Raw genomic sequence first — 25,070 nt, forward strand, 5'->3', positions numbered from 1 at the left:
TCCTCAGAGGAAGGACAGGTGAGTGGGTGTGGCTGAGGAGGAGTGTCCACCATCTGGAAGGTAACCTCGAGCGTCCAAGCTGCAGCATCTGAACAACTCCTTTGAAAATAAGACAAGTTTTAGAAGTTATGTTGAAAGTCAGTCAAGTGTTGGTGGGAACATGTTAATTTTGAAACTTTGAGATGTCTGGGCAGATTTAGGGCCTGTTAATCTGTGTGAAATCGCTTTTGCTCTCTCTGAATTGTTCTTTGCAGCGCATGGCTGCAGTCAGACAGGTGGCCATTCATCCTGGCTTATGATTTGAAATGAATGGACTTAGAAGTGCGCCTGAAATTGAATATCATTTACATGACGTCAGGCGGCTAGCATTGGTTTTTGACTCCAGAGGCAACAATACAAGAGGCATCTGCTGTGGTGACACTGGCCTGGTTTTTTCTTTTCCTCTCTCCGTGTTAGTGTGTGTGGCTTTTCGCGGCACGCAGGCGAGCGTGAAAAGCAGCATTTTGAAATGCCGACAGCCGACTGTTGCCAAGTGGCAACCATGAAAGCTCTTGGAGAACAGTGAGCGCTCAGTTTCCCCAGAAACGCCCTTTTTCTCAAGACAGCTCCCCCTAAATCGACTCAGCCCCCCTTTAACTCCCTTTAAACGCCCTGGGGGGAGGGACCCTCTGTCCTGGGAAAAGGGGGGTTGCTATGGAAAGCCAAAGACGAATGTTGGACAGGCGTGTTAAAAGTTCAGGACCTTGGCCGGCTGCTGGTGGACCCCACTAGTACAGAACAATGTTCCTGGGATGTCTGAAACTACCTACCTTTAGGTATGTGAGCTGAATATCACTGCTCCTGCCTGGCTGAAACAACACTCTGCCCTTTGAAATGATACAGTGAGCTTTAAAAGGGCTTATAAGCAATGGACATAAATTTTTCCCGGCCCATAGTTGGTCATGCAAGTAGAAGCCAAATTGGCAGTAAAAAATGTCAGAATCACTGTTTAAAGCATTTAGACCTGCCTGCATCAGGTTGGTTTATTTAGCATTACAGTGATTGATTAATCTGTTAAATTGTTTTTTTCATGACCACCACAAGTTACCAAAGGTCAGTGCCATACATATGAAAAGCATATTTTATCAACTAAAAACTAAAGGTAAGGCATTCAGTTCCATCTGATAATGATCATTAATGTTGTCACAATACCTGAATTTCAAACTTATATAAAAACATTTATAAAATACCTCTTTGATGCCAAGAAAAGAAAATCTCAGGCAGACAAAATGGGATCATTTTCTTCTTTATCTTTTTTTTTTTTTACTATCTGTACACTATGGCTGCATTTTTTTTTTTAATAAAATTGCAACACCAGTACCCTTAAAGTGATATTAATATCAATTTAAGCGGCAATGAGTAACTGATTAATCATTTATTAAATTAATCAGCAACTATATTGGCAATTAATTAATTGCTTTGAGTATTTTTTTAAGAAAAGAAGGAAAAATTCTCTGATTCTAGCCTCTTGAACATGAATATTTTTTGGTTTCTTTACTCCTTTATGACAGTAAACTGAATGTCTTTGGGTTGCGGGGAAAACAAAAGTCATCGTCAACGTCATCCTGCACTTTGGGAGACACTGATCAACAGTTTTTACCATTTTCTGACATTTTATAGACCAAACCACTACTAATCAATTAATAGAAAAAAATATTCAACTGATTAATTGGCTATGAAAATAATCAGTAGTTGTAGCACTAATACTAAAAGAGTAGCCATCATGTGAATGGAAACATTCCTGTAGTAATCCTTCCACATTTTATCCATTTATTTTTAAACAGACGCCACAGGCGTTTTAAATGTTGAGGTGCTATCTCAGCTTGAATGCTTGTCATGATCGGTTGTGAGCAAAACCATGCACAAGTAGTTTTTTCTAAATCTGGGTCCAAAAAAAGATCAACTGCAGGTATTGTTTGATTGATTTGACTGGATAAGTTTCAATACTTCTTGATACTGGGTCATTTCCCTCAGTACCTTTTAAAAGTCATTAAACACTGATTGGTTTTGCTGCAAGCCAAATTTCAGACAGGAGAAAGAGACTGAACTGAACTGTGGTCTTGAATGAACTCTTAAATCATTTTTTTAAAATACAGCTGTTCTTTCAAAGAAGTAACAGAAATTGTATTGTTTTAAACATGTAGTATAGATACTTGTAATGACCATAATGACAACCATGAAATGCTTTTCAAAGCTCTTTAAAATGCTAGTGAGTGACCCTTGAGTTAAGATTTGTTAAACAGGAAGTGTTCAGTTTGCAGTGGTAAGAAATGGAGAGAAGTCCTCATGTTCAAGAAGGCATAACCAGGAAATGTTAGGTATTTTATCTTGATAAATGGCTGATGGAATAGTTAAAGTTGTCATCTTATTGTTGTTATTGTTGCTGTTGCTGTTGTCTGAAGTTCCTGGTGACCTTCTGATACCCTCTGAAAGTGTCACATACTTGTCATGTACAGACAGTCGACATGTTTCCTCAGCAGAGCAGTATTTTTACAACCTGCCTATCATGTGTCATCTTACCGTGACACTTCCTGTTGGTTCACACTCCCACAGGGGTCAGGGGTCACAGGGCTCTGTTATCCTTGCTTTGACATGATATTCCTTCAGCAGGACCTTTTTTTTATCCCCCAACTGAAGCTTTTAGCAGTGCAGAGGTACTCAGACTCCTGTTGAAATGTTTGTATGAATATGTGACTGCATCTGTGTGTTTGGGTATCTGTGTGTGAACGTGAACGCCCTGTGGGCCCGCAGTGTTTCCTGGCAACCTTTGCCACTTGCTGGTAAGCTGAGCCGCGGTGCACAGCGTCGCAGTGTACAGGCAGCTCTGTTGCCCTCGCTGGGTTGGATTTACAAGGCTTTGATTTAGGCATTCCTTAAGCCGATCTGAAATTTTGGTTCCATTCCTCATTTACTGTACTGTAATCCTGGTGAATAAAACCAGAACCACACTGTGCCACTAATTCACAGTCCAGAATATATGCTGTGTGTCGCACACATTGCTGGGCTTGTGTTGCTGTAATATAACAGCTTGGTTTACAACATACTAGACTTCTGTGTGTATATACCAATGAGCCTTGAGGCAGCTTTCATAAATAACACTCCCTTCATGTTATTAATGGAGAGCTTAAGGGTTTTTTTCTTGCTTACTAGGAATAATCTTTTCCACCCGCTCCACCTCAGTCGCCTTAATCTGGCTGCAAATGAACCGAGCCTCTGTTTCCAGGGTTATGGAGCGCTCTGAGGGGGTTTTGTGAGTGTGTGTGTTGGTGTGTTTTTCGCCCCACCTCCCAAGTTCATGTAACTCAAACAGCCGTTCAGTAGTGACATCTGTAGTTGTGCCATGAGTGCCAATAAGCAGAAGAAAATGTGTGTCCAGTTTGTCCACATCAAACTGTAACTCAGGCTCTCTTCTTGCTGCTGTAAAAATGTGATGGCAATATGTCTTTAAAACAAAGCAATATGACAGATTACATAACACTGATTAAAGTGTAGTTCACACAAAGAACAATTGTCTGTCTTATCTTTACCACCTGGTCTGTCTTATTGAGTAAGCTGCCTGCTTTTAAGTTTCCCTCTGTCTTTCTCTGTGGGAGCTAACTAGCAGCATAGAATAAAATCCTGGAGTCATAAAAGTTAGTTGTGTATATTTATGTGTATAGTTTCTGTTACCTTGAGTCTCCTTAATGTATCAGTTTGTTGCTGCAATGAGATGTTTCATCTAATTATTGATTAGCATTGAGATTTATGTGTGAGTAAGACTGACTTTTAACACAAAAAAGACTAAGTTAATTGTCTTGTTTAATTCAGAGCTGCAATGTATATAAAATGTCTGAAAATAATGAAAAATGTCCATCACAGTTTATCACAGTCCAAGGTGATGTCTTTAAATGGCTAATTTAGTCTAAAACCCAAAAATATTCACTTTAATATGATAATAAATGAAGAAAAGCAGGAAGTCTCCATATTTAAGAGGCTGAAAAACAGCATTTTTTGCTATTTTCTGTGAAGAATTACTTAAGCAATTAATCGATTATCTAAATATTTTAATTCTTTTTTCCAACTTGTGCGGTCAGGCAAGTGAATTGTCAGACTTTCTTGCCCAACATGACATTTTCCTTGCCCTGGGCAAGTGTGCAAGTCTTATTGTTGAGCCCTGTGTGCTCTTGGCAGGCTCCAAAATTAACTTTTTGGTCTGGTAAAAAGAAAAAAAGATACTGGCCAAAATGTTTTTCAGTTGGCTATAAAAGTGCATAAGATATGAGGTCATTAAAGCAATATAATTATTAATTAAAATATAGCCACCAGTGTCAATTAGCGGCCTCAAATTTGCACTCAACATAAAGGAAGCAGCTAAATCAGCCAAAATAAAAGCTGTGAGCAGCAACGAGCAGGTTACAGGCTTCACAGAGGTCACTTCAGCTCGTTTAATCCTGTTTAAAAAAGGAGTGAGAATTATCACACTCCTGTTTCATCATCACAAAGCCTGCAGTGTTGCAGTTGCCCACCACCTTCATAGATTCTGAACGAATTAAACTCATGTATGTTCAAGACATAGCACAGAATGTCTCCAGTGACTTTAATCAGGATCGTACAAATGCATCTTGCGTTATGCAAATATGTGATAGACCTCGTCAACTTTAACCAATCAATATAGCACTTCAGATTTTGGTTAATATTTTCCCGCTGAAAATACACATCAAACACACTGAAATTTGGCACACCAGGTTTTCAGATACGTTTGTGGCATTTGTGGTGCCCCTTATGGGTCAGGCTCAAAATGTGTCAGTAAACGCATCCTGAAGGTTTCTATTGAGATTTATAATGATTGAACAAGTGGTTAATGAGTGTTAGCCAATTTCCCACTAACCCCTTCCGTTTGAAGTATTTTGATTGATGTCTGCCATTTTTTTGACAGGTCTGGTGTATTAATGGAGTCAAAATCCAAAAAGTTGTATTCATATTGCTGCTTGTCACATCATGCAAATTAGCAAAAATCCATCATGGCAGATTTTTATGGTCTAAGAGGTTTTTTTGAAGACCACATTGAGCTGGACTTGTGTGTGTCCAGTGGTAGTGATAATACAGCTGGTTAGCTAGCTTGATAAAATGAAGGTAGTTCTAGTGATGATGGACAGCGAGGGTTGTTGACAGTTTCGAGGCAGTTATTGATGGTTGTATATGTTGCATGCTGCCGCCAGTGTGCACAGTCAATACAAAACAAAATGTAGTCCGTATGTGTTGGAGTGATTGGAGTTTGTAGTGAAGCAGACCTACTTCAGCAACTCATCAATGGCTGACCTTATTTATTTTATTTGCCAACATACATTTGAATTCACATTTTGCACGTAGCCGCTGTCGATGTTGGACTCTGGTTTTTAGTGGTGTGACTGTAAAGTCAACCCTTGAAAGAAAATCTGGATGTGTTTCAGTTGTGGTGTAATATACTGTTGGGTCGGTGTGGATGTTGACCTGGTACAACACAATCTGACAGCACTAGTGTGGACAGATCCTGTTTGACATGCAAATGGCATGTTCAGCTTCATTAACCTTCGTGTGAACTTGGCATCAATCCAAACATGGCTACCAGTCAAACACACAAACAGTTTTTTACATGGTAAAATCAAAAAACTTGATTGACTTGACCAAATTTTTATGATTAACACTTTCCACATAAGTTTTTTTGTTAACAAAAAATCTCTATTCTATCTTTTCTCTATATTTGTCAAATACATATTGATATACAAATAGCTGTAAACTCACAAAAGTCACAAATGCTTTACTTTTTCTTTTGAACCAGGCAGCACAGAATAACTAAAATGTACTCCACATCATTTGAAGAGCATCATTATAGGCCAGCATTTCCTTTGTTGACTACTATCAGCCAGATGGTAGTGGCTGATATTTATCTGTTGTGCCAACAATGTTTTTTGTCATATTTCAAGCAGAAATGTCAAACATTTCCTGGTTCCAGCTTCTTAAATTTGAAGATTTTCTGTTTTTCTTTGTCATTTAAGATAATGAATGAATAGTCTTTGGGTTTTGGACTGTTGGTGGACAGTAAAGGCAACAAATTAGATTAATTGATGATAAAAAATAATCGTTAGTTGAGGCCCTGCCACCTGGACACAACTCTGTGCTTGTTCAAAGACAGTGAATCATTTTTTATTAACAAAGTATCTTTGTTTCCCTGGCACAAATAGGGGAATTAATAACAACAAAAACAGCAAAACATTGGTTTTGGCATTTGTTATTGACTAAATAGAGAGGCAAAGTCACACTCCTTCTGGTGTGCCCATTGAGACCTAACTTTGGAAAAAAACTGACCGGTACTCTATGGCAAGAGACAAATTTCATTTGATCTATACTACAAATTATGCATATGATGTTTGTGTCAATTTAAAATAGAAGAAGAAGACAAGAAAGTCGGAATTTGTTGCAGTTTAATTTAATACAAAACCACTCGGTGACCTTCATCTCTTGTCTCTAGGCTTTGTCGCCAACCACAATCTCGCTGTCCCTTGTAATGGTATCTTACCTGATGTGTTTTATCAGCAACCCCTGGTTGTTTTATCAGCCGTGAAGAGAAAGAACGAGCAAGACCCACTGTTGTGTGACCGCATCCTGGTATGTTAACACACAGGCACCATAGCTTGAGCTATTAACATGACTGTTTGGTGTGTAGTCTCTCCAGTCATGAATCTTCATAGTCATATACTTCTGTAGTTTTACAACAGTTAGCAACTTCTGAGACTTGTAAAATTACCTTTTAAATTGACAAACATTGTATGTGTGATTTGTGGCACAAATTTAATGGGATCAAAAACTGTTTTGTCTCTTGCCATTGACTACAGTTCCTTTTGTCAGAGGTAAAGCCCAATGGTGGTCCACCAGAAGGGGCGTGAAGTTATATTGTTATTTTAAAGTAGAGATGTCCTGATACTGTTTTTCTTTCCCAGTACAGATTCCTATACCTGAACTTTATGTATGGGATGAAACTGAGTACTGATCTGATAACCAGTGCATTCAAAACAATCTCAGAGGCTCCATCTGTAAAACAGTTCAGTCCAGTGCCATTCACAATAATAAAAGAAAGGGAATTCAGAAAGTCTGCTTGGGATTTTAGTATGGATTTCTACAAAATTAATCAGGAAATAAGTTCAGTAACAAAGATTTTGCACATTTAGTCAGTAACTTAGTAAGGTTTGCAGGATCGGTTTTAGCTCCTTCAAGACTTCACTGACTGTATGAAATTTGGTACACAGGATACTGCTGGGAAGTAGCAGGCTCCTATTTCGGGGCTAATAAATTTGGTGATGATCATGCATGGACTTGCATATTTGTTGATTCCAGACTCTACATTTTTGGAAGTATGAGAAGGATTGTCTGATACTGGTATCAGTATCAGAACAAACTTACTTTAAACACTGATATCGGCCAAGAATTCCACATTCAATGCATCCCTATCTCAGTGTGTTTCTTTATTCTTTATTTGTATTGTTTTATTTGTTTCAAATGTTTTTGCCCTCCTGTGCTGGTCTGTTGACAGATTGTCAGAAGACTATCTCAGGCTGTCTGTCATTAACATTCCTTCCATTGAAACGTCAACACAAACCAAGTCCTAGGACCTGCAGGGGTCCTGCTGATAAAACCGGACCCCCCAGGGCTGGTAGAGATGCACAGTGGCCTGTTGTGGTCACAATATATTCATATGGTGGATTGAAGTATTCTTGCAACTAATACTTTTGTGCGCTTAGAAAGGGAGCAGATTTTCCCCTCTGAATAATTCCAATGTTTTAACATGAGTGAGAAGATATTTAAAGGATTCACTGGCTGAAGAAAAAAGTAAAAGTTTCTGCCAAAATTCTAACTATTCTCATGCCATTTGATATTATTTGTCTGCAGTGAAGTATTTAGTGATCCATAAATCAGCAGAGGTAATAAAACTGTGTCTACAGGCAAACTCCAACAGTGGAAAACAAACACATGGTGCTGCTGCAATGAAATGAAAAATATCTAATATTATTATCGACTGAAGTAAACATAAAAACACTCTTTCGCATCCTTAAAATCTACCCAACTTGGCTTCCCCTCATTTAGTTCCTCTTTGTGCAAACAAAGAGCGCGGCAGTAAAGTGTTGGTGGTTTACCTCATGTGTTACTCAGCAGGAGTGATGATCAGCGAAGGCAGCAGTAAAACTTTTACTGCACAAACTCCCCCTCCTGTTTTGGCATTATTGCTGTTTTACAGAAACACATTAGACATTGTTTCCACTGAACGAGCTCAGGCTGACTGTTCATTATCACGTGCCTTAATGATCACTTTTTTAAGAATGAGCTGATGTAATGTCATCTGCACACTGTTTACTTTTGTAATCCTGGTTCTGTGCAGGACTGTTGCGTTGGAGCTCTGAGGCTAAACATGGAAAGAATAAAACTTTTAGCTTTGCTGTGTGTAATATTTTTCATTTCATAATAAATCAGGTGTGCACAGATTATGTAACATTAAAGTCTAAGTTACACTGCACACGTGACTTATTGTTAGATACTTTATAACCTGTAATTATAATTTCTACAGATCCTTAAAGGCTCTATACACCCCCACAGGGGTTTTGAGTTTTTAAATTAGACCTCTGCTCAGGTTGAAGGTAGGCTGAGCCATACAAGTCCACACAGTCTTGAAAAGAGTAATTATTAGCTTTAATACGAAATTATGAACTCTTCAATTCAACAGAAATCTACAACAGCTTCTGAGGGCCATTGTAGGTTAAAAAACATTATGGTAAAGTACTTTTCATTTCATTTTCTTTGTGGTACTTTCCACCGTATTCCACCGAAATCTAGATGGCTTTTAACTTTGTGGTGACTCATGTTTTTCCCTGTGGGGTGCAGAATAGCAAAGTCAGTGTCAGGTTAACCTGCACTTGACAGCCTTTCATATTTTCTTCTCAGTAATTGGCTAAAAGCCCAGATTTTATAAAAGCATCTATCCAAGTAGCTTTTGAAAACTACAGCTCATTAAATCGATCAGTCATGTGGGACAAGGGATAAAACCAAAATTTTATCCAAGTTTTTTCAAATAAATGCAAGGCTCCCATCTCAAAGAATTTCTGACTTTTTTGTGCAAATTTATGACTTTATAAACACATCATTTCTCATAATTTTACCACTTAAATCTCAGAGAATTTCCAAGTATTTTCTTGTGAATTTTCATCTCTATCTATTATTTTCCTTTTTAAAACCTACACGATATACTGTTGTAGAAATCCCATAAAAAAATGTAACTTAATTTTGTCTTAACGGAAATGGGCATCATGGGAGATGTAAAATTTATAGAGTTGAACATACCAGAACAGGTGTGTACATATGTAAGCTGTTAAACTGCCATCCGCTCTCACAGTGGTTTTTCTGAAGCTTTAACTTGTATAAAAATCCTAGACTTGCTCACTTTTAGCACCTGTTAACATAAACTTTCCTGGCTGATTTATGACAAAAAAAATCCTTAACTTTTGTTTATTGGGTATGAAACAGGTGTGATAGTGAGCCTGTGGTTATACAAGGTTTTCCCAAAACCAGTTTGTACTCAAACTTTGAATTCAGTGTTATCATATTTGTACATTTTTTAGATATACGTGTGTTCCTGGATTCTGAGCAGCGCACGTCATTGGATACTCTGAAGTGTGTGTTCAGCACAGATGTCCCAAAGGAGTCCAGCCGGAGTTGATTTCAGTAGCAGGACATGAACAGAACATGGTGTCAGGACCTCTATATGCAACAAGTCACTCACATCAACAACAACAACAACAACAACAACAACAACAACAACAACAACACACACACACACACCTTCCTACCATCCATCAGGACACACGCACAGGCTTATGGCTTTGGTACAGCTCAAAATAAAGCATTAAGGGTTAACCTGAAATATTTTCAGCTTTGAGTCCAAAACAAAATCACTAGTTTGTCTGAACAGAGCAGATCTTCTGTGGCTGTAATGCGACTGAAATGTTTTTAAATCATTCCCCACAGATATCATCTCGTATGTCATATTACCTCTTGATGTGTGATGAAACGAGATGGGAGGAAAACCAGTTTGACTGCTTAAAGTGAAACCATTTAGAAAGCTCCCGGTCTTCATCACATCCATCCTGCTTCCATATTAGGTGTTGATAAATCAGACGGTTGAACCATGTAGTCATAACAATCAGCTTTATCAATGTTGGTCTAAAATATAATACTGTAAAAGTTTCACTCTCTAGGAACCCTGCTGGTTGACCTGTACTTGTACAGACAGGGCTGTTAAATAAAAATGTTCCCTCAGGACTTTTATTGATTACACATGTTCAGTCTGCAGCTTATTGATCATGGACCACAAACTGATTACTATAACGACCCTATGACCCCATATCCTGCGTAGGAGAAGGCAATCGAAAGGCAATGGCCTCATTTAGAACTCCTCTTCATTAGTGTTACTGCAGGACTGTACAGACTTTTCACATCTTTTAATGGAATTTGACGCAGAAATCCTGAGCTTCAGGAGGTGGGATTCTTTTACGTCAGTTTTATTAAGATGCATTACTGTAAACTGTTTCCGTAACTCGAGTGACAGCATTAGCAGCTCATGGTGCAAGCTGCTTCCGAGTGGATTTTATATGATGGGAAAAGCAGATTACAGGTACAGACGGCTAAAGAAGTGAGCAGTCCTTTCAGAATGTGGACCATAATCTTACCAGGAGCTCCCGCTGCTGCTGTTGATGTTTTTGCATCAAATGGAAAACTGTGGAATGCTCCTTTTCCTTTGACTGTCAAACATTGTATTAAAGTGAGATTAACAGTAGAGTCTGACAGATATACAGCGATGCAGATTCATCAGTATCTGTGTATGTTGTCCACTCCAGAAAGTCTTTTTTTAAAAGAACATTACGTAAGTTGTTTTTTTTTTAAGTTTTCTTTTAGTTTAATCTATTTTTTTTTTTTCATATATTTACACAATGATTTATAACTATTAAATTCCCATTGAAGTTTACTGTTTCAGGGCACTAATGTAATTTTGGACAATAAAGTTTATTGTCGAACTGAAAAATATCCTGCCTCCATTACATATCTTTGACATAAGTGTTTGCAGTATCATTGCAAATACTGTGCTTTTAAAGAATATTATATCGATATCTGAATTTTTTACCTCCTAATTGGTATTGGGCCCAAAAGCCCAGTATTGTTCGGGCTCTAATTAGCAATCATATGGATACTTGATGATAGATTTGTGTAATTGTCATTTTAAATGGACCCTGAATGTTTTGGTCATCTTTTTGATAACAATCAGTGTCTGAAATGTGCACAATAATGTATTTATTTTGATTTACAGTACCAGTCAAAAGCTTAGGCATACATTCAAGTTCACTTGAATGAGATGGTGTAACCAAACTTTTGACTGGTACTGTGTGTGATTTTCTAATTTTAAACAATTCTTAACTCCTCTACCCTGACTATAGCACCAGATGTGTGGTTTCTTTCTAAAAAAACAAAACAAACAAACTCTAATCGATTCCCTAATACAGCTTTGCTCTGCATGTTTTTATTAGGGCTGCACAATTAATAACAATATTATCAAAACTGAAATATAGCAAGTGAAATATCTAAATTGCAGAACCCTGCAATTATGTGACAAAGGAAAAAAAAGTAGTAGTAGTAGTAGGACTGTAGTACAGAGGTGTTCTCCAGATGTAAGAAAACATGACCCCTGCAAATATCACAGCATCATGATTTTAATGGCTTTTTTTTTTCAGTGAAAATGAAAAAAAGTGAAAATTCCTACTAATCGTATTCCATACTGCAATTTCAATTTTAGTAAAATAATTGCAGTAGGACTCTTTTTGCACATAATGCTGTCCTAGTTTTTTATGAAATGTTACACAAACAGGAGGAATATATATGTTGGGGAACTATTTTCAGCTGTGGTATTAATCCAGAGCTTTTGTGAACAGTGAGAATTTACAGCAGCCCTTTGACAGTTGACAAATGGAGCTCTGTGGCACAGAAGAATAAACTATATTAGGCTTTGGACACACACATGCACACGCACACACACTATTTGTTGGTAGGATCAGTCTATTGTTGGGTTCGAGCAGCACATGGGATTTATTGAGAAAAAGAAAAGTATGGCCAACATTATCACTCTAATGTTAGATAAATAAATCTAAAAATGACCTTTGGTTTTGAAATTGAAGAAGTGTAATATGTAATAAAGTCATTTCATAGCTCAGTTATTGAACCAGACACTGAGGATACTTAATGACTATATATATCTATTAAATCAAACCACTAACTGCCATCTGAAGTTCCTTTCAGTTCAGTTTTGGCCTGCCTCACCATTGCTCATAACCAGTGTTGCATTTTTACCTCTGTGGACAGTGTGGAGCCTCACTTTCACATAAAACAGACGCAACTCTGTGTGTCTGTATTTGTGTGTGACTGACATTTCTTCGAATTTGAGATGTTAAAATCCCATGGGAGTGTTGGTAACAGTGTTGCAGCGGCTGCCACGGTTGATTGAATGTCGTGGAAATACCGCATGTACTTGATGTGATTTTCTTCCCATAATTTGAAAGAAATGAAAATGAAACAACCATGCCCTGTAGTGAATAAGGCGTCAGCCCTGCTCTGTGTTTCCACATCAGACAGATTAAGATGTAAGTCATCTGTGGGTGGATTTACAGAACAGGAACTGTTTTTATAATTTCAGTAATATATTACAATATAATCATATAATTTCAAATAGGAAAAGATTTTTCCCTTATAAATGAGCTATTTTGTATTATAAAAGTCATTGACATTGCTCTGTCAAACTGATTAGTCCTGTTTTTGTGGAAATGGTAGACTAAATGCTGTGTGGGCGTCATGGGTTTGTTACAGTAGCAGTTGGGGGATATCCTCATTGATTGCCCCTGGGCCTCTGCTGCTGCTGCTGCTGCTGCTGCTGCATATCTGCATTATTGAGTCCTGTCTGAAAGCAAAAGAACAAGTTCACACTTGATTCCTTGCTCTACTTTTCTTGGATTTCAAGTGGAATTTTTGCAACACAGCTTCTGGTGCTGCAGGTGAACATTTGTCTAGCTGCTGTCGATGATTTAAGCATGACATCACCTTCAGCAAATTGATTGTTGGTGGCTGCGGGCCACACAAACCTGCTGTCTGCCGCCTCTAAATCAGATTGACTCTGAGCGCTGTTGTAGTCTTTGACTTTGTGTGAGCTCTGCAGATGTGTGAAAGTGCCTGACAGGCGTGGCAGGGACACACCAGGCTACTTAGCCCGGGGAGAGAGGAGGGGGAGAGAGAAACCATACGAGAGGCAGAGGGGATGGAAGCAGGGGTCACAGCCAGAAGAGTGTGACTCTTCCCACTGATGCCCCTTTTGTACACACAGTATGAGCTTTTCACACACTTTCTGCCTGTGGCCCGTCCAAATGTGTTTTGTTCATCTGTCTTTCTAGAGAATCCTGCTCCATCATCCTGTCTCTCTAATATTTCAGGAAGTTGGCAAATGTCTAAACCTCAATGACATGGAATCACATTCACATTTATAATGGTAAAGCTGTTCACTAAAGCCAGATATTGTTCAGTGGCAGCAAGGATGTTGCAAAGCCAGGTCAGATGATGTGCACTGACCCACTCAGTTCAGGCACCAATGTGGGATTAACCTGTGTCACGGTGTCAGTCTGAGAGGCCTGTGAGTGTTACTAGGGAACAAAACCTATGCCATGTCATGGGCAAGTGGTAGAAACAATTAAACTATTCAACTGTTTTGAAAACTGATTAATTGGGATAGACATTTTTTACTATTTTCTGACATTTTATAGACATTGCCATTCTTGATTAAACATGACAGTTCATTTAGTTGTTGCTCTTATGTGGTAACCACTAAAAAATAAAACAGTTTGTACTGGTGCAAGTGAAAATTGACTTTGGGAAAGTAGATTTTAACGAACTAGTGGTATTAACATTGAATCCTGCCATGGATTTCAAAGTTTTAAAAACATCACTTTAAGATAAATATGTCCAGAACTTCTGAAATCACCATTCAATTTAATTTAAGTTTGAGTCATATTTTTAGCCACGTTAGTGACATGTTCTACCGCTTTGGTCCTGACTGATAGATTTCAACAAATTGTGGATAGATTGCCATGACATTTTGCACAGATACACTCACGCTCTCCAGAGGAAGAAGCCTACAGACTTTGTGGATGTACTGACTTCCTGTTGCGCCACCATGAGGCTGACATTTGTACTTTTGAGTATTTAAACTATCTCAACAACTGTAGGATGTATTACCATGACATTTGGTTCAGACATTGATGTCCAACTCAGGATGATTTGCACTCACTTAACATTTGTTTTGTTTATGCTCAGTTTGAAAAGCATTGCAAAAAATATATATAGAGAAAACATGACAATCAAACGAAGCTAATGTATTTAGGATAGAAAAAAGCAAGCAAACAAAAGTTACTAGTCCAGCAAAGTTAACAGACCAGTGTCCTGGTGCAACTTTGACCTACTGTACTTAAAGGAACAGTTCACCCCAAAATCAAAAATGCATATTTTCCCCCTGGCCTGTAATGCTGTTTATCCATATTAAGTTTTTTGGTGTGAGTTGCAGAGTTTTGGAGATACCAGTTGTAGAGATGTCTGCCTTCTCTACTGTATAATGGGACTAAATGACACTCAGCTTGTGGTGCTCAAAGCACCAAAAAATACATTTCAAAAATTCAAAACTAGTGTCTCTTTCCAGAAATCATAACTCAGGATAGTTCACATACATTGTTGTGAGCAGTTTTGTGTAGGAACTACTTTCCTTCTACTAGAAAGACAATAGTTCTGGTAGATTCTACTGCAGAAAGAAAGTAGATCCGGTAGATTCTAAAGAAGTTCTAGTAGAGTCTACTGCTGAACGAAAGTAGGTCCTACATGAAACTGCTTAGGTCTGTGAATTATCATGAGTGATGGGGTCATGATTTCTGGAAAGAGACACTGGTTTTGAATTTTTCAAATGTTTTTTTTGGCACTTTGAGCACCACAAACTGAGTGTCATTTAGTGTCATTATATTGGAGAGAAGGCAGACATCTCTACAACTGATAACTCCAAAACTCTGCAACTCACACCAGAACTATCCAGATGGATAAACAGCTCTACAGGCCAGAGGAAAAATATGTATTTTGGATTTTGGGGTGAATGTTCCCCTGAATGCAGTGGTCTGCAATGGGAGATTGTTGCTGATACTTTAGGTGTGCTAAATAAAGTGGTTTAGATCATCTGAATAAATTGTCTCGCCTCGTTGCGCTTCATTGTAACACTGCCACTGTTCCCTGATCTGAGCAATTACTTTGATGAGTAAAGGGTTGTTATAACATGACATTTCAAAAACTACAAAAATAAGACCAAAATGTTAAGATGCTATAATTATCAAGGAGGGAAACACATTTGAAGGCTACATTTTTCTAAATTTCACAGACTGAAGTGTTAAATCCACAAGTGAATTGAAGGTATATTGAAGAGAACAGTGCTCTGATTGTTCAAAATGAAGTGGGATTGAGGCATTAAATATAGCTGTAGTTAATATGACGGTGAGTGTGTGTATAGATAAGAGACAATCAACACATTTTTCTTTCTTTATGTCACATAGTAGAAAAAACTGGAGCAAAAGCACGGGGCGTGTGGCTGGATAGAAAAGCGTGGGTAATTAAAGTAAGCAGATGAGGCGTAGCTGATGACCCTTGTGTGCCTTTCCCCCACTGACTTAAAAAAAAATCAATCATGGCTAATACGAGTTGGGGAAGTGGCACACATGCCATGTGTTGTTGTCAGATTACGATGATGAGCTTATCCTCTTTTTTTTTTTTTTTTTTTTGCGTGCCATTAGGAAAACATGGTACCACAAATGAATGAATTGGCCATAGAGACGGCGTGCTGCTTGTCATGTTCAGTGCGAGAACACAATTAGACTTAATGACCGAGCTGTCGGCGGAAAGCGTTCATCCTCTATCTCATTAAGGCTTAGAGAGATGGCCAGTCTCTCATTAGTTCACTATAAAGTTAAAAGATTAATCCCTGTGCTTGCACTGCCAAAGCACTCCAAGGAAGATTTCTGCGGTTTGGATTCAGGGACGCATTTACCTCCTGCTCTCAGGAATCCAACCACAATGCTATTTCAGTTTCAGTTTGACACCACGGCTGCCTTTTTCTGCCTTATTTCTGCTGGAATTTGTTGGTCTAACCTTTGTTCACTCTGAGGCTGAATGACCAGATGTGGCTTGAGGAATGGAGCAGGATGGCATCAGCCCTGTGCCAGCGAGCCTGAGAGGGCAGGGCAGGAGTTGTATTTAGAGCCTGTATATATTTTCCAAGGAACAGAGAGGAAAAAAGCTGAAATTTCTGGTACTTAATTACAGAGCGGCCGCGGCCAGAGGCACACTGTCACTGGTAGTTTTAAGGCCGACAGCTTAACAACCTCAGGAATGGTGGCACTGTTGGTTTTGGTGATGCTGTGTCATTTCCTCCTGCGAAGGGCCGGGTTTTTTGATGTGTTCGGGATATGTACGCCCTCCAGCTCCAGCGAACGCACAAAGTTAAGAAGCCAGTAAAAAAAAACAAAAAAAAACAGGAACATTATGGTGCTATCATGTGTGCCAAATTCGCCAGCATTGCCAAGTCAAGGGTGAAAGCTCAGACTAATTTTAGAGACTGCCTGGAAATGGGCTCTGTTTGAAGTCTGTTTTCTCACGAGATTCCTGTTTTGTGACAGTTTTAGTCGCTTTGAAGGACGTGTCTCATGTTTACAGAAAATATGCCCCCTGCCTTCGCTGCGCTGTTGCACTGGTATTTTTCTTTTCCCATGTTAATCTTGAGTTTAGTCCGCTCCCTCTCAGCGCTGTCAAAAGGTCTTTGTGTGTTTAGAGCAGCGGAGTTGTTTGAGAGGACTCATGTGTGCGATGTCCCTCCATGTAGAGTTTGTGGGGTGTAGTGGGGCTGGGGGAGGGGTGTTTACCCGCCTTTTTTGGCCAGTGACTCACTCATTTTGGCAAGGGTGAGCGAACACACCATGTCACCAGTTGAGTCACTGTACATTTCCTAACAAAGGGAAGCCTGGCTGAAATTGGCACAGTCCCCTTTTCATGGCCACAAAGGGAGCCATTAAGGCTTAAATGCATCCGGATTCAAGACGCCCCCTTAACGTGAGAGAGTGCGCCTGGATGTTGGTGTGAGTGCTCTTACATAAGTTTTCTTCATTTGGCCTGGTGTCAAAAGAGCTGCTGGCTGAAGGACATGGCTTCACTGCCTCTGGTCTCTGAGAGCTGAATGAATCTGTAATTTTCAAATAAAAAGTGTTTTTTTTTCCCCCTCAAATAAAGGATTAGGTGTTACTTCAAAATAATGATATCATAACTTAAGTGCCATTATGCTCAGAGTGAGAAAAAATTGCAAAAATCATTTTAGTATAATTTTCATTTTTCATTTCAAACTACCCTACAAATGATTGTTTTCTATACATATTAAAATTATGGCTGCATTTAATGATTATTTTCATTGTCAAGTAACCTGTCAATTATTTTCTTGAGTAATCAATCGATTAATCCTGTCTCAATCTCGATGGATGTCTGTGTGCTCCACATGTTTGGACCTATTTTTCAAATGACAAGATTGAAACCCAACATTCACTTCATCTGATTCAGATCAAACATGCATATTTATTTCATCTGTTTATTTAATACAATTATTTTTCTTTATTTGGAAAAAATTAAATGGCTGCCAGTATGAGACCATTCAGCAAAATGAAGTTGCTGTCGTAATTCAGCTAAAATTCAGGTGCACTAACTTTTTGGCTAACTCAAAAATGTTTTTCTCAACTTTTTAACGGATGCTAGCTAGCAAGCAATATAGCTTTTAGTTAAATTTTTAGAGAACATTTGCTAGCTAACATTAGCTAAAAAGTTACACTGTTTCTTAGCTAACAGTGTAACTTTTGGTCAACTTTTTGGCTAACCTTCAATAGCAAACAAAGTAATGTGCTGTTAACTTTTTAGCTAACGTTAGTGAGCAAACAATGTAATGTTTTAACTTTTTGGCTAACATTGGCTATTTTCCTGTTGGCCCAAATAGTGTTTCCCAAAGTCCAAGATGATGTGCTCAGAATCCAGAAAGAAACCAGGAAATATTCACATTTAAGAATCTAGAATCAGATCATTTTGACCTTTTTTCTCATGAAAAAATAACTCAAACCCATTAATTGATTTTTAAAAAGTTGGTGATTAATTTAATAATTGATTATTGGATTAATAGTTGCAGCTCTAATTAAAATAACTGCTGTCTCAAATATTATTTTGGATTACAATAGTTAGGAAGATTTAAGATTTGCATGCTTCAATACTTTATAAATTAGTTTTTTGGTTGTGGGACCGCAGATTGTACCGATTTGGCAGAATGACCATTCAGGGATATTTTCAGATTAAAAGTGTAGCGGGCTCTTTGTTAACTCACCTGGACTCTGTTTGCTTAGCCTGATGAACCATTGTGTGATACAAGCCAACTTTTATCCTTGAATAGGAAACTCACTGAGGAGAACAAACATTAGTGCAAAGACCACAATCCTTCCTGTTCCTGTCACGTCAATGCTATCTGTTCATCAATCTTGCCCAAACTGCTCACTTTCATCTTTAAACCTGCCTCAGCTTTAGGCCTTATCCTCACAGTCTGGGTCAAAGATAAATGGGAGCATTATATGAGTTTGTTAGCGTCTCGCATGTGAGCCAGCTCCTCAGCTAAGGGAATCTCCGTAAAACAAGACCCGACGCATCCCGTCCAGAGGGCAGAGGTAGGAGCTGCAGGATCAGCTGTTGGAGGGCCATACAGTCTAAAACCACTTTTTCTTTTACAAGCTTCAGGGTGGATTGGAAAATCTCCAACTTTGACCATACTTTGTCTAAGTTCAGGCAGCATTCCATGACAATGACTATCATTTGGAATCTCCTGTGGTGAGGGAATGATACTGTCTTCACAGCTTCAGGACACCTGTAGTGAAGGACAAGCATAAAAATGAGAATTTATTTGGGTTTCAAGCTGAGAAGGATCCAGGTTTAATTTAATTTAATGCGTTTTCAGAATTAGGCCCATGTAGCTTGGCTGTTTTAGTGTAGTAATATACAGTGCAGAAGTTAATCATTATGTTCAACATTTTGTGTATTGAATATAGTCTAGACCAGGGTTCTGCAACCTGAGGCTCCAGAGCCACATGTGGCTCTTCAGCTCCCTGTGACTTTGGAAAAAAAAAAATATGGAAATTAATAACATATTTTTTTAAAAATATTTTTCACATTTCATTGTTGTAGGTCTATAGAAAAGTTGAGACAGCTCAAAATTTCAAGCCAACATACTACATACATAGTACATCAATTTTGAGCCCAAGTCAAATTCTTCGGTTTTGAAAAAGTTTTACCAACTACTGATCTTTTGTTGTTGTAGGCTCAGGTTAAAACGAATTGTTGCATGAAACGCTTTTGGAAAGTTGCTATTGGTATCAGAACAATCCTAATATTTGGAATCAGGTAGCAGTTAGCAGGAGAGGGGTGGTATTTGAAAGATAAATTTTAGACTAATTTCACTTAGAATTTGATTTGAATGTTCACTATTGAACTAGGGCTAAACAGTTTTGAAAAATATCTAATTGTGATTATTTTTATCGATTGTAAATGTGATACATTATAGGTCTGACTTTTGTGGCAATCTGTACCAGATGATGTAGAACTGCAATGATTTGTTGATTAATTGATTAGTCGATTAGATGTCAGTTATTAAATTACTGTGCAGCTATTTTGATAATCAATTAATCCTTACTCGTCTCTGATAGTCAGCTGAATATCTTTGGGTTGTGGACAAAACAAGACATTTGAGGATGTCATCTTGGGCTTAGGGACATTTTATGGACCAAACAACTACATAAAAATGATTGACAGATTGATTGGTAATGAAAATAATCATTAGTTGCAGCCCTACAAAGATGTTTTCTTTAGTCTGCAGAATCTGATGTGTAGGTCTGGTTTTAACAAATATTGCGCCTCCTGTGATTGGTCAACTGCAGTAGACCATATTGTGATTTTGGTAAAATTTTGAATAATTGTTCAGCCCGTTATTGAACTACATCCATGACTCCTGTATTGGATTTCCAATACACACAAGTTCATTTTCACACCCCTAGAAAATTTCTTCTAAGAGCATTTTTTAACCTCAATTACAAATTTTTTCGCTGCTTTTTAAATTCTGTTGATCTCCTAACCATTCCTGACAGTAGCTGTGAGTGTGTGTGTTATGAAAGTGCTACAGAGAGGTCATATTTCATGTTGTGCCAGGCTGTCTTCTCTGTGGCAGCCATTTGTCTGGCTTTTAAATGGTGACTTTTGAGGCCGCTCTCATCTCGCCGTGTTCAGCAAGCTCTTTGTTGTTTTGCTGAACAATAGTTGCCTTGTATGAAGAAGAGAGGCCCTCACCTGCGTAGCATGAATTAAGAAGACATGGCAGGCATTGCAAATGGTTTAAGCTCATATTGTAGAGGAGATTTCTCCAGCCACTGACTGCTGCTATCATCATCTGTTTCCACATTACAGCTCCTCAAAGGCCGTTTGTGTTGGACTTTATGTCATGCTTTTGGCTTTTAGGAAAGAAGCTGTAAAAATGCTCACTGTGGATTTTCTAACTGCTTGTCCTTCTACTCCAGGTTTTGACAAATCCTCATGGGAGTCATGGAAGGATTGGAAAAGGCAGGAACAGGGCACTGAATTTCCACAGGTAGGAAACTCAATTCCTCCTTTTTTTTGTGCTCTTACTTGTAAAATATTTATTGTGCATTCTTGAAAATTGGAACAAAACAGGAATTTGAGGGAGTTTTGATTTTTATTTTACTGTTTAGCTGGAAAATATATTTAAAAAGATCAAACTATTTCCCATTAAACTTGTAACGTACCCCCCTCCCAGTGACTACATTTTTTATTAAATGTAGAGATGGAAAGTCTGATAGTGTTGACAGAATGTTACATTTTTTCAATGTTAATCAAAATACACATTTTTAAACCGTAATTCTTACTTAGCTTTGATTTAGAAGGACTACAGAGTTGACATGTTATGTTGAGACATATCTGATAGCAATATTATTTAATGAATTTGTAGAAAAATATAAAGTTTCCCAGTGCTTGAGCAGTATTCCCACCTTTCTTTAAACCAGGAAGTGAACAGGGGTCCTGTAGAGTATAGCTAACCCTTTTTATGCCTGATTAAATCATGTTTTTGTAAAGCTATGACAGAGTTGATGGAAATCTGGGACACAACTTCATAGGGCCAACATTTTCATAGAAAAATACATTTTAAAACAAATATTATAATAATTCTAATAGCTCATTTTTATACTTATGTATATACATTTCATAAATATAAATCCTTAAAGACACAGCTTGACCAATGAATTGGAATTAGACTGTTCGTATTAATAATTTTTACTTTCTTTTTTTTTTTTGGTGGGACATCATTTGGCCCAGTTCTCAAGAATTGATGTTATAAATCAAAGAAATGATTGCTTTAACTCATTTTTATTGTCCTGTAATCATTATAAAGTTAAATTGTCTTTTGGGCCCATGCTGATGTTGTACACCAAAATAGCCAGATGTGTCTTTGGGGTGATCACTCAAACCTTTTTAACCATTTCCTCCAATTCATCTGAATTACACAATGGCTCGTGGGACTGCAGTTTCCTCCTCCTGCGGTGTCAAGTCCACTTCCCCCCCCTGACCGCGTCCCACCACACTCAGCAGCTATTTAAAGTGTCGGCGGCTGCTCTCAATTACTCCTCCCCACGCCAAACCAGAAGCTCAGGCTACGCAAACGGAGGCCTCCCCGCTGCGACTTTTATCTGTTTGTTTTCATATTTCTCTTACCTCTGTCGGCCCTCCTCCCCTGTGCTCTTACTGTTTTTGCCCTCGCCAAGGATTATTGTGTTTTTCCTCCAGCTGACCTTGGTTACATAAACTAACGCCTGATCCCCCTTCCTTGATTCTCCTCCTTGTCCAAGTCCTCCTCCTCCTCCTGCCAGGCTCCTATCCTCTGGGCGCTCCCACAAAGCCCAGTGTTTTGATTACATTGTGAAATTGGAGCCAGGACTATTTATTCCCAGGCCGGGGTAGTGTGGAGGACCCTGGTTGGAGGATCAGCCAGTGAGGGGGAAGCCAGGAAGCTGTTGTGGTTGAATCAGGCGGATGGTGTCGGTGGGTGAACCGTTTATGTCTTCTCATAACCTCTCTTTGCGGGCCGTGCATCCAGCCAGCTGGTTCAAATAAGCAGAACGCCCAGGGTCGCATCCCACTGTCAGCAGTTTCTGTCCATAACCCAAACCCCATCATCAGGGTGGCAGATTGGCCCTGTGGTTTCAGACACCATCCAAGTGTCCTTCAGCTGGAGGCCGAGGCTCTGGCCCTTTTTTGGAAAGCGTACACCCAGCTGAAGTGTTATTGAGACCGACACCAACTGGCTTTGAGAGCTTTAAAGCAGGAATACAGTGCAGGGAGAAGACTCAGTGACAACAGGCTGAATAATCATGGTCAGAGGTGGCAAATTGTCAGCAGACTGTTTTAGTGAAGACCTGTTGAACTTAAGCAATGCAGCCAAATCCCTACTGGCACATTGGTGCTCTTCTACAGTGTATATTTATCTATCTTGACCTTTGATCTCTCTGGAAGGATGCAAGACAATACAGGGAATTCCCATACAAGACTTCCAGTGTTCCTTCTTGCCTTCTTTTCATCTAAATGTTTGTCTTTGCTTAAAGTTTTGATTTATAGTCCAAACCAATTGACAGAAAGTCCGTCTGACTTAATGTAAAGCAATTCCCAGCTCAGGGTACATTTTGTACACTACTCATTGTTGTCTGGGAACCATAAGTAGATGATTGACAGGTCTTCATTTGATATGGACATTAAAGGATAAATCTGGTAATATTTTGTATTTTCCTGATTGTCAAAGGAAAAGAGCAAAGTGATCCTTCTATATCTATCAGTGCCATAGAGCTCGGAGGAATCAGTTGCACTGTGTGATGTTCCTTCTTTACCGTGAACTGGAGTTCATTTTGACTTAATCTTTATGGACAGATATCTACAAATGAATGCAGAATCTGATTTTTGCAAGATTTTGATATTGTTTGTGTTGTGGCCTCCATTTGCTCTACAAGTACAAGGGGTTCTGACCAATCAGGTTTGAGTGGGCTTTGGTTGCATGCAGGTAAATGGTACTCATGGAACACACTGGTCAAAATATAGTCTTGATCCCTTTGCTTATCATGGGAGAACGATAGCTTTATATTTGCATTTTTAAAAATGTCTTTGCATTCATGTAAAGGTATCCATTTATAGAGATTAGCCTCCAGCTCAATTCCTGTGTCTCAAATTGCTAATCGGACTGTAAACAATGATTGGTGCGTAAAACGGGAAGTCTAGGCTTTGACATCCGTTACCCTCAAAATGTCTGCTGGCTACACTGGAAGCCTCAAAACATTAATCATTGCCTCTAGAGGCGAAATCCATTTCAGTTGATAGCCAAAGGGTCCCAAGATTGATTTTGATTCAGTTCCACATCTCCCGTCCTGCTCCCCCAAATACTCATTAAAGCACCAAATGTGTATTAATCCACAGCTGAAAATAGGTCCAAACAAATGCTCTATTTAGTTGTGTTGGCACATGAACATCTCCACTCATAGTTAAATGATATGCGTTACCTCACATATTGAATATGATCCCAGTCAGTTCCACAGACGAGCCTTGTCCACCAAATTAGTTGTGGTTCTCATAACCTTGATGCTATCTAGTGAACAAGCCTGTTTTGAGTGTAATCAAGGATGCCTTATTGAAAGATGGTGTTGTACAGTGGCCAATGGCCTGGAGAATATGACATGTCCACTTGGGTCCTTAAGGAAAACAAGCTATTCTTTGTTGGTAACCAACTTTTTAGTTTTCAAACCCATTTATTTTTAGTGGAAAAGCTCTGAACAGTTTAAAAGAACAGGCCGAATAGTGATATTTATGGAGTTTGAATTGATAAAGAAAAGAGAACACCGGAATCAGAGCGCTATTGAGTATCAAGTGATACTTATGGGTTACGTATTGGACTTTATATCAGAGGAGAAAAAGTGGGATTGGTGCGTCCCTAACCAGAGCCTGACGCAGTCTTGCCAAATGAACTGATGTTTCATGTATAAAACTTATAAAACCATTTCTCTTATAGTCAGATTGCTCCAACTAGCACATCTTCAGTGGTTACTTTTGTCTTCTTACCAGCATTTCTGTAAAAGGACATGGGCACATTTAGGTCCTGCATGTCTCAGAGGTTATCTCTGAGTCACCTCATGTCCACATTAACTCCTGCCTGTCTTCAGCACTCAGCTGAGCCTATGATTTAAGTGCAAACACCAGTCCACTCTAGGAGACCCTGGGGCACAGTACATTTCACTTATCTGTTGCTTTGAAGCAGGTTAGAGCTGTGTTTTTTCACTTTGTCTGTACACACATGCCTGCTCCTCCTCCTCCAATAGCTCAATATATGTCACCTCTGTCTTTAGCCAGCTGGTCAGTACACACACAGGATTCTCTAAGCACACACACCTCATTTGCCTCAACAGGACATACACTTGACCTTGTGTTACATGCAAAACATTCAAATATTAAAGCCCTTACACTTGCCTACATGCACATTCTTGTACACACACACACACACACACACACACACACACACACACACACACACACACACACGCTTCCATACCTGTGATTTTGAGTGGGAAGTTTAATCATGCAGGTTGTTGTTGTCATTAGTGAATTAATGGTTCACTATTGTTCTCAGGAAATATAAGCCTGACACACACAGAAGCGCATGTGCGCACACACATAGCTGAGGCCAACCGGAGATGAGCAGCCGAGCATTAGATTACAGGGAAATGATCAGCCAGGGTAGA

General features: G+C 38.8%; 1 protein-coding gene across 1 annotated transcript in view; it reads left to right on the forward strand.

The window, feature by feature from the left end:
• Positions 1-25,070, forward strand: part of plxnb1b (plexin b1b) — a 159,706-nt gene that overhangs the window by 14,232 nt on the left and 120,404 nt on the right. Inside the window, exon 2 of the mRNA XM_084726514.1 lies at positions 20,799-20,869. The gene's annotated coding sequence lies outside the window, so the exon portion shown is untranslated. The remainder of the gene's footprint in view (positions 1-20,798; positions 20,870-25,070) is intronic.

Source organism: Lutjanus erythropterus, chromosome 2 (genome assembly GCF_056507025.1).
Source record: "Lutjanus erythropterus isolate fLutEry1 chromosome 2, fLutEry1.hap2, whole genome shotgun sequence".
Lineage (NCBI taxonomy): Eukaryota > Metazoa > Chordata > Actinopteri > Lutjaniformes > Lutjanidae > Lutjanus > Lutjanus erythropterus.